This window comes from Notamacropus eugenii, chromosome 4 (assembly GCF_028372415.1).
Source record: "Notamacropus eugenii isolate mMacEug1 chromosome 4, mMacEug1.pri_v2, whole genome shotgun sequence".
Lineage (NCBI taxonomy): Eukaryota > Metazoa > Chordata > Mammalia > Diprotodontia > Macropodidae > Notamacropus > Notamacropus eugenii.
In genome coordinates this window covers 1864416-1874824 of record NC_092875.1, presented here as the reverse complement: position 1 = coordinate 1874824, position 10409 = coordinate 1864416, and the positions used below count along the sequence as shown (strand labels likewise).

Here is a 10409-nt window from a genome sequence, read left to right as displayed (position 1 = left end):
GGAGGAGGGAGGAAGAAAGGAGGGATGGGGGAGGGAGATGAGCATTTATTAAGTACCAACTCTGTGCCAGCCTCTAGGCTAAGAGCTTTTACAAATACCTCATTTGAGCATTACAACAGCCTTTGATGTGGGGGCTATTATGAATCCCATCTTACAGTTGAGGGGAACTGAGGAAGATGGAGGTTAAGTGACTTGCCCCGGGTCACTCAGCTAATAAGTGTCTGAGGCTGGAATTGAACTCAGGGCTTTCTGACTCCAGGCCTGGTGCTTCTGTACCTGTGGTACCTCCAGGTGCCATGGCAGGCCTCTAGCCTTGTCTAAATGTCTGTACAGAAAGACTGTGTATGGGGGGAGAGAGCATGAAACCAGTGATGGCTTGGCCCCCTCCTACCCTCTCTTCCTTGTCCCCACCCCCCTCCTCCTGGAAGGGCAGCCTCCTCCCAGGTCCTCCTCAGCCTCATCTAAAGGAATATAGAAGAAAGGCCCTTCTGCCAGAGTGTCTAAGTGTAGACGTGTGCCATCCCATTACTAGGGCCTCTGGATATACCACCTCCCTACCTGTAGGTGAGGTTGACCTTCTCCCAGCGCCCACCAGACAGTACAAAGCGTTTTTGCCGGTTCTGGAGGCGCAATCCATGAGGCAGATTGGGCACACCACACCGGGGGCGGCCCTGAGCTGTGTCCCCACCGAGGGGCAGCCTGCATGGGGAGGACTGACTTGGAGGCTGCAGCCTTGGCAACAACCTCAAGCCAGGGTCCATCCTCCTTGAGTGCTGAGTCCTGTACAGAGGGGAGAAAAGCCTCAGGAAACAATGAACTGAGTGCTCCCTCCTCTCTAGCCGAGTGGTCCCTCTTCTCCCTGCCCCAGCTGCCCTGGGCTGAACCTCAATCTTAGCTCTGACTAGCAGGAAACCACCCCATCCCCGCTCACCAGCTCTCTGAAACTCTCTGCTCAATTCTGTTCAACTCACAAAACCTTAATCATGCCCGGCTGTGGGCAGGGCTCAGTACTCAGTATCTGAGCTACAGAGATGAAAGTTAGGCAGGACCTGCCAAATATGGAAGCTCTCAGATGTCACACCTGCCTCAGTCACCCTTCCACAGAGTAGACATGGCTGCCTTCTAATTAAAAGGCTATCATATTATTTTGAGAGATCGGCTGGTTAACTGTCCTGCTGGAGATATCATTGCCTGTCAGAGTGGAAGAGAGACTGAGGAAGGAACAGAGAGAAAGAGGAGGCTTCTTGTGAGCAAAGATACCAAGAGAAGCTTTCCCAAGAAGGCTGAGAGATGCCCTGCGTTCCACAAGGCAAAGGTTCCATGTCAGTCCAGGACCTTTCTCTGAAACATTGTAAACCATCAAGTACAGCTTTCTCCCACCGCTTGCTACATTGTTGATAAATTGTAGCATCAGCAACTTGGATGGTTCATTTCAGCCTTTGGGAGGAGATAGACATAGAGTAGTTGCACACTTTAAGGAAAAGAAGTTTCTACAGTTGAAAAACAAGTGATCTTTAATAAAATGGGGTCGGGGACTCAGAGCTAATTGTTTAATGGAAGACGTTGTTGTCATTGTAGCAACCAATAATAACATACCCGTGGCTCACCTTAGGACTCAAGGTGATGGCAATGAGTGGAGTTTGCCCCTATACCTGCCATACAGAAGTGAGGACACCAGAGCAACACGGTGAAAGGTTTTCCTAAGAGAAATGCACTGCCTTCCCCACCAGGCAGGCTCCCCTGACAGAGGCCAGAGAGCCACACGGCAGCAAAGTTGTAGAAAGAATCCCTGTGAAGGGAGGAGTTCCTTGCTTTCGAGTTCCTTGCCAATTCAGAGAACCAGAAATTCCCAGCATAAATTTGTGTGCCCTAAAAAAGCAACCACACATAATGGAGGTGGGAAAATCCTGAAAGGCTTCTTGGAGGAGGTTCCAAGGAGCTTGGACCCAAACACAGATGGTGTAGGAGGGTGGAGACTGGTAGAGGCATTCTAGGTGAGGCCGACCTGTGGTGGCTGGAGAGTAGTGGGTAGAGATGGGGATGCTAAGGCCAGAAGAAGGGAGAGTCCTTTATCTGTTGCATTTCCTTTGTCAAAGTGAAAGCACCATGTAACCATCCAATCAGAGCCACTCACGAGTGCATTCTTTATTGCCATGACTGGAGGGCACCCCAGGGGGACTCAAGTACAACTCCCTCTTTTAATGAGGGGAAACTGAGTCCTAGGAGATGGGACCTGCCCAGAGGCACACAGAGGTGAAGCTGGGATTCAGGGCCTTAACCTCAATTCTGATGTTCTCTGCAGCCTAGCCCCTCCCTCCCTCCTTTGTCCAGGGTCTACCTGCCTGCACACTTGCCTGCCCAGCCAGAAGTCTCCCCCAGAGGCCCAGGCCCTCACTTTCTATTGCCCACCTACACCACTCAGGCTACCCTCACACTACTGCAGAAGGCCTCAGGGGGCTTCTGACCTGGGCTGCCAAACCAGTGTCTGCTGGCTAGCTGCCCATACCCAGAGGCCTTTTTGCATCCTACACTTGGTGCCAGGGGGCCTGAATGTTAGATGGCCACATAGAACCAGAACAGGATGCCATCCTCCTTTAGTCCCAGCCCATGGCATGGTCTCTTCTAACTTGGGATTTCCTTTTGAAGCTGAGTGGAACTGCTCTATGGTTCAGCCTTCCTGCCTGGAGGGAGGAGACCAGATCCCATGGTCAGACAGGCAGCTTGCCCAGAAGCGAGGATGCCAGAATACAATCTTTCCCCTTTGGGGACCTCAGTTTCCCCTCTGGGAAGCAGAATGGCTTGCCATACCTGGATTCTCAAATGACCTCCTGAATCTGAGCATGTCTCAGGAATGAGGACATCCCTTCCCCATCCCACCCCCATGCCTCGTAAATTCTGCCAAGCATTCAAAGTCCATAACAGAAGCCTTGCAAGTATATCTACACTGATTGTACAGACAAGGAAACTGAGGCTGGGAAAGCAGACATGACTTGCTCCAGATCATACAGGGAGCACATGACAGGGCCAGGATTCAACCTAGGTCTCTTGGTACCAGATCTAACCCTGGTAGGAATCCATCCACACTGAGATGATTCCCTGGGGCAAGCCTGCCCCAAGAGCCCCCTGGGATCGCCCCCAGAACCCTCCTCCCATTACTTTTCTGCCTCTGCCACCCTGACATGAAGCTGGGCCAAGGCTTAGCCAGGGGGTTTCCCAGCTATCTCTTAACAGTGCATGTCTTTGGGGATGGGGCAGGAGCATCGTAGTGTCTCCGGAGTTAGGGCTCTTCCCAGGAATCCTCCACAGCACCTTCCTCTAAGCCAGTCAGTGACCATGATCACCCGCGGGCACCCATGGTGGGCACTCACTCTCACCCAGAGCCAGGGCAAGCACACTGCAGCGGGTACCACGTGAACAGACACAGGAACAGAGACACCTGTTATGGGCCCCGGGGCCCTGGCTGGCTCCCAGCCTACAGCTCTTGGCCACAGGCTGCCTCAGTTAACCACTGATGCCGTGGGGGGGCTCCGAAGATGGAGTAGGAGGCGACAGCCCCAGCAGGTGCCCGGGCAGGCTTGGGGGCGGAATGGCAAAGGTAGCCCCAAGTCTCCCCGTCCTGCTCCTCCCCGTCCTGCTCCTCCCCTTCTGCTCCTCCCCCTTCTGCTCCTCCCTCTCCTGCTCCTCCCCCTCCCGATCCCCAAAAACCCCCGGGAAGGGGGAGGGGCGCTGAGGGAAAAGGGCACCGAGGTGAAGGGACCCCAGAGGAAAGGCTGCGGGAGGAGAGGAGGGGGAGGACCTTCAAGGGGCAGAAGGAGGAGCAGGGGGCCGGGCCAGCCCTAGGCAGGGAGGACACCCACAAGGGCACAGGGCAGTGAGGCGGGGCGCAGCGCTTGGGGGCCCGGCGGCAGGGGGCTGGCTGGGGGATCTGGGAGCCCACCCCAAAACGGATGAGCCGCAGCAAGGAGCGCTCCTATCTCCCCGGCGCTCTCCACTCAGTGGGGGCTGCGGGGGCGGAATGGGGCCGGCCTGAGACTCACGGGCAGTGGCGGGGGCGGCCGAGCCAGGCCCCCGGGCGGAGACGGGAGCAGCAGCGGAAGCAGCGGCAGCCAGAGGACGGTGCGGGCCGGGGCTGGGGCCATCCCGGGGCGGGCGCCAGGGGCCTGCGGGGCGGGCCCGGAGCCGGGGTGACGGCGGCCCTTTATAGGCTCAGCTTGGCCCGCCCCTCCCCCCAGCCCCAGGTCTGGAGGCTCCCCCTCCCCCTCCCTCCTCCCTCCCTGGTGCTGGGGCCTAGAGGCCCCCCTCTCCCCTGGCTCTGCCCCCCTCCCCGCCTCCCCGGCCCGGGCCTGGCCCTGCCCCCCTCCATCAGCACCCAGCCTGCCTTTTGTTCTCTTTACCTCTCCTCCTACCCACCTCTGGACACGGAGGGGGGAGCCATGGGAGGCCTGCCTCTGCCCTCCCCCCCACATCTGGAGGGCACCCTATGCAGCCCTAATCATTAACAGATAGCCCCCCCCCCCACTGGGGTGCCCCGGAGGATGGGGCCTGGGGAGATTGAGGGCTCAGAGCCAGGATGCGGCATAGAGTTGAGGAGGTCAAAGGCAGGGCTGAAGGGGCCAGGGCAGCTGGGACCCAGGACTAGACAGCCCCGCTGGGGGTGTGGGGAGGAGGGTGACTCTGGATAACCTCCAAACAGGAAACCACAGAAGGCCACTTGTCAGGCCTGACCTGGCCCACCAGGACTCCAGAGGCCACCCACGCCACACACTCACACACAGAAGGAGCTAGGCCTGGCACTAGAGCAGAAGGAGCCCCCAGTATATGGCCTTTGGGGATTCCAAGCCTCTGCCTTCCTGGCCTGCTCGCCTCTCTCTGAGTCACAGCTCCAGGGCTCTCCTGTCCCACCCTGGCCTCTGAGCTCTGGCCTTTGGCATCTGGCCGCCTTGTCCAGTCTTGTCAAGCCTCTGCCACTTCTACTCCTCAGCTCTGACTCCATTGGCTTCCTCTGGCCTCTTCTCTCCTCCCTGGGCCTCAGCTCTACTCACCAGCCTTCTCTAGCCTGCTTCCCTGGGTCCCCCCTAGCTTCTGGCCTTTTCCTCTCTGTGATACCCTCTGCCTATGACTTCTGATTGACCCTTCTCCCTTTTGGCCTCCTCTTCCAGCCTCTGACCTCCTCACCTCTCACCTCTGGCCTCCTCTGCCTGCTATATGGCAGACTTCCAGAGGTTTCCGCAGTGGAACTGGGGGATAACTCACATGGCTGACGAAGGGGAGAGGGACGTCACTCCAGTTCTGGTAGTTCCCAGACGTGCACTCATTGTCTCTCCAGCTCCTCCATGTGGGTGCAGGCTCTCTGCTGCTACAGTTGGCAGTGCCCCCAGGTCTCTAAGACCTTTCTCCTCCTCCTTGGGATTCTAGGTCCCATTTTCCTCCAGAGCCTCTAGACTCTCCCCTGGGTTCCACTTCTCCCCCCAAGGCCAGTTCTATTCTGTAGGGACTGCTAGATTGTCTGCACCTATCTTGCCACATGCCAGACTGTCTCCCTAGGAGGCATTGAGGTCCAGGGGAAGCGTGCTGGCTCTGCCAGCAGAACATGACTTTGGGCCAAGTTCCTTGCCCCCCAAAGGAGAGTGGTCACCCACATGGCCTCATCGCCAGGCCCTTCCAAGCCTGCGTCTTTTGTTTCCTCAGTTACTTCCTTTCTGAGAGGTAGATTACTCTCTCCAGCTCTCTGCCATTGGCCTGGGTCCATGATGTCTGTGTTGGCCTGTGGGTCCCCTGCATCCCAGACTCCTTGGAAGCTGTGGTGCTCAAAGAGTCCCAGCTGCAAGGCGGCAAGAACCATCCCCAACAGGAATGTGCCAAAGGAGAGGAAGACTTTTCAACGAAAGAACTCCAAAAGACACACTCTGCAAAAGGCCAGGAGCTGGAGAAATGCACAAAGCTGAGGCCTCACCTCCCTCTCTGCAGACTTGCAAAGATGGTGGCCCAGGAGGCCCCACTCCCTTTGTGCTCTGGGCCGTGCACAAAGATGGCGAACCATGGTCTCATGTGACCCAGGAGGCCCCACTCCCTCTGTGCACAAAGATGGCGGACCATGGTCTAATTTGTGCTCCAGCCTGTGCAGGTGCCTCAGTATCCAACCCCTGGGGACAAGTTATTTGAAGCTTAGATCTCTCCAAAGAGGGAATGACAGAGTTCTTACAGTAATAGTGCGCTTTTATAAAGCATTTAAGTTCAGTACAGTACTTTACAAATGATTTTCTTTGATCCTCACAACAACACTGGGAGGTAGGTACTATTATTGTTCCCATTTTATAGATGAGGAAACCAAGGTGAGCAAGGTCACGTGACCTGCTCAGGGTCCCAAAGCTAGTGTCTGAGTCAGATTTGAACTCAGATTTCCTGACTCCAGACTCCATGCTCTATATGCTGTGGTGCCACCCATCTGCCTTGTAGGATACGAATATGAATGGGACAGGTATGTATTTCCTATACAGAAGAATGACAAAGGATAGGATATTCCCAGAATACATTGGGGGCAGCACTGGACCTGGGGTCAGGAAGACCTGAGTTTAGATCTAGCCTCAGACACTTACTAGCTGCGAGACCCTGGGCAAGTCACTTAACCACATTTACCTTAGTTTCCCTCATCTATAAAGTGAGCTGGAGAAGAAAATGGCAAACCACTCTAGTATCTCTGCCAAGAGAATCCCTATGGGATCGAAAGATGCGGACGCAACTGAAATTGACAACAACAAAAATTACCTTATGGAAACACTTGAAAACGGGATTCAGTAGCTCAAGTTACTCTTGTAGCCTGCTGGGAGACCACTATGAAATCCAGTTGGAACATGAAGCAGTTTGCCATCTTTACATTTCACCTCGGCTCTGCACTGTCTCCTCAAAGTCCATGTCTTTTGCAGGCCAGGAGCTCAGGCCCTTCCTCGTCCAGCTGGTCGGTTTCTCTCATGGAGAACCTTCCCTTCCTGCCAGGCAGCTCCATTCATTGACCTGACAATCTCTGGACCTTTCAAGAACAAGCTGGCTACAGTTTCTTCTTTTTAAATGGTACAACTCCTTTCTCCCCTGTTGTCCTCATGGGATAGGGGCAGGACAGAAGGACCCCCCCCCTCCAAGATTTTCCATGCCATGACAAATACCCAGTCCATTCAATGCTGGGCCACCACACAATTTAAAGTAGCCTAGGAGTATGTCATGTCTAACATGTCCAAGAGGCAAGCTGAGTCACATGTGTGCTTGGCAGGGAACATCTGCACATGTTTAGTACATCCATGTTTCAATGGGAATTGCCAGTGTTGGAAGGGCTGTGGGCATACAGATATGATGGCCCACTGTTGGCAGAGCTGGATCTAGGCATTGGGCATCTCAATCAGGAACTGTGGCAGAAATGCCCCTGACCCTAACCCACAGTTTTGTCCTATGAGCTCACTCGGGGCATTCCTTCCCAGCATGCATCCCAAACGAGGGAGAGGCTCAAAGAGAGGCCTCATGTACACTCAGCTCTCCTAGTAGGGTCACATATGTAAAGCACCCTATACGAGCTATAGAAGCTACCCACGCCACCAAGCTGGGTCCACAGAAGCAAAGAGAATACTCAGCAATTGGGGAAAGGCTCTCGTGGAGGAATGTGAGAGAATGATATTGTGGTGTAGCAGGAATTCTGAGGAAGCAGAAACAATTTGGGTAAATTGAGTCAGGGAGTAAGACCAAGAGAGCAGATTGCATCCTCCATGCCCTGCTGTGCCTGTCCCTTGAGGGAAGTGGAAAGCTGGTGGAGGCTGAAACTTTTTCTCCTTCTGGGCAAGGCTGACTTCTATCTGCTGTGCCCTCTTCCTGACTAGTCTGCAGCCTTTGGAGGGCAGAGGGGCCGTGAATACAGATCCCTGTCTGATCACTTCTCCATAGGCCTCCAGCCTCCTTTGGCAAGAGGAGCGATGTCCTCCACTAAGTGATGAACATGCTCACATCTCAACAACCTTCGCATCCCGGTGACTGACCTCCTATAGCCCATTTTTCAATCCTCACTCAACACCCATCTCCTGAATCCTCATTCCCATTATCTTTGAAGCTTGAACAGAATAGCAGCCAGCCCTTCCACTGTGCCCTCTAGAATGCCTGTTCTGTAGGCAACAAGCTTCCCTTAATCTTCAATCTTTTCCTGGCCCTCTCCTGCCATCTACCAGCTCTTATGAATACACCAATGACAGCCTCTCTGACCTCCCTTTCCGTGACTGGCTAAACATTCACTACTTCTCTGCTCACTGGTTGAGAGAGAGGAATTGGAATACCCCTTGCTCCCCATGGCCACCTCCAGGTTCTCCTTCTGCCTCCACACAGAAACCCCTCTTTCTTTGAGATTCATGCTATTCATATCTACGACCCAATTAGAATCCTGGGAACTGGACCCTCCCTACTGCCTGGCAGTTCTACTATACATCCCTTATCAACTTTCTCTCCCAAACCTCATCCCTCCTCAAACATCCTATGCCTCTCCCTCCCTCCACTCTCTCAGCTGAGAACTTTGCCTCCTATTTTACAGAAAAAAAATGAGACCATTAGCTTTGAGCTCCCTCTCCTTTACTCTTCCTCATCATCTATCACTCTGGTGCCTTCGGCCACTCTCTCCTCCTTCATCCCCATCCCCTATGATGAAGTGGCTGACTTTTGATCGAGGCTCACCCCTCTACTTGTCCAAGTGATCCTATTCCCTCCTGTCTCCTCCAACAGGTCTCCCCACTTCCCTGTCATCCCCTTCCCCCATTTCACTTATCTTCAATCTCTCCCTCTCCTGGCTGCTTCCCTACTGCCTGCAAACCTGCTCGTGTGCCCCCATCGTCAGAACCCTTCACTGGATCCTTCTATCCCTGCACCTCACCTATCATTTGTCAGCAAATCCCAGAAGCCCACCTACTCTAGATGCCTCCACTTTCTCTCCTGGCCCTCTCTTCTTAACCCCTTAGACAATCCAGCTTCCACCATCATCATTCCCCAGAAACTACTTTCCCCAAAGTTACCAAATCCAAAGGCCTTTTCTCCATCCCCATTCTCCTTGCCCTCTCTGCATCCCTGGACACTGGCTCACTCTCTCCTCCTTGATACTCTTTTCTCTCTAGGTTTTTCAGGACATCCCTACTCCCCTCTCCCTCCTGGTTCTGCTGCTACCTCTCTGGCCATTCCTCTGTCTCTTTGGTTGGAACCTTTCCCAGATCACACCCTCTAACCATAGGTGTCCTGTTCCAACCTCTTGGCTGGCCCCCAATCTTGCCTCTCCAACTGCCTTTCATCCATAGTAAACTGAACGTCCAATAGGCATCTTAAATTCAGTATGTCTGAAGCAGAATTCATGATCTTTTCTCCCTTAACCCTCCTCCAAGCTGCCTGTGACTGTGGAGTGCACCCCATCCTGCCAGGCCCTCAGGTTTCCACCCTAGGAGTCCTGAATTCTTCACTATTTCTCATCCGCTATATCCAGTCTGTTGCTGAGGTCATATGTCCCCTCATCTCCTCTAACCGTGCCCTCACTCTGGGGCAGACCCTCATTGTCTCATTCCTGTACTATGGCAGCAGCTACAGGGGAGAGGGGACAGTCTGCCTGCCTCAGTCTTCCCACTCAGGTCCAGTCTTATTCGGTCATTAAAATGATTTTCCTAAATCAAAGTCTGACCACATTACCTCCCTACCAATACACCCCGGTGGCTCCCTATTATCTGCAGGATCAAATACAAAACCCTCTGTTTGACCTTCAGATCCCCCCATAACTTCACCCCTTCCAGTCTCCTTATACCTGGCTGCCTGACACACCCAGGCCTCCCGATTGTCCCACCATGGACATTCTCCCTGGCCGTCCCCCATGGGGGGAGGGGTCCTCACTGCTCCCTCCTCCGATCCTCCTACAAACCTCCCTGACTTCCTTTAAGGACAAACTACAATCTCATCCTCTACAAGAAGCCATTCCCAACCCACTGCTCTGATTTCCTGTTTATCTCATAGAGAGCTTGTTTGTGCAGATTTCTTTGCTAGTTGTCTCTTCTGTTGGAGGGTAAGTCCCTTGTTGGCAGGGACTGTCTTTTTACTCTTTTTGCATCTCCTGGGCTTAGCACAGTGCCTGACACGTAGTGAATATTAATAACTGAAGACTGATCGATTGAGTGAAACTGAGATAATTTCTGATACCCTAATAATGTCACTAGATAATAAAACACCTGGTCATCCCTGACCTCTTCCACCCCCACCTCCAGCCTCCAAAGGCAAGGCAATCTCATCTCTCCAACATCCATCCTCTCCTTATCCACCGGCTCCTTCCCTACTACCTACAAACACACCCAAATCTCCCACATTTCCCCCCTTTTTTGGCTTTATGCCTCTTGCTGTCTTCAGTTAATAAGCAT

The 10409-nt window shown here is 53.7% G+C and overlaps 1 pseudogene; it reads right to left on the bottom strand.

Moving 5' to 3' along the window:
- Window positions 1–4215, bottom strand: part of LOC140498794 (uncharacterized) — a 10598-nt pseudogene extending 6383 nt beyond the window's left edge.
- Window positions 4216–10409: the final 6194 nt, after the last annotated feature.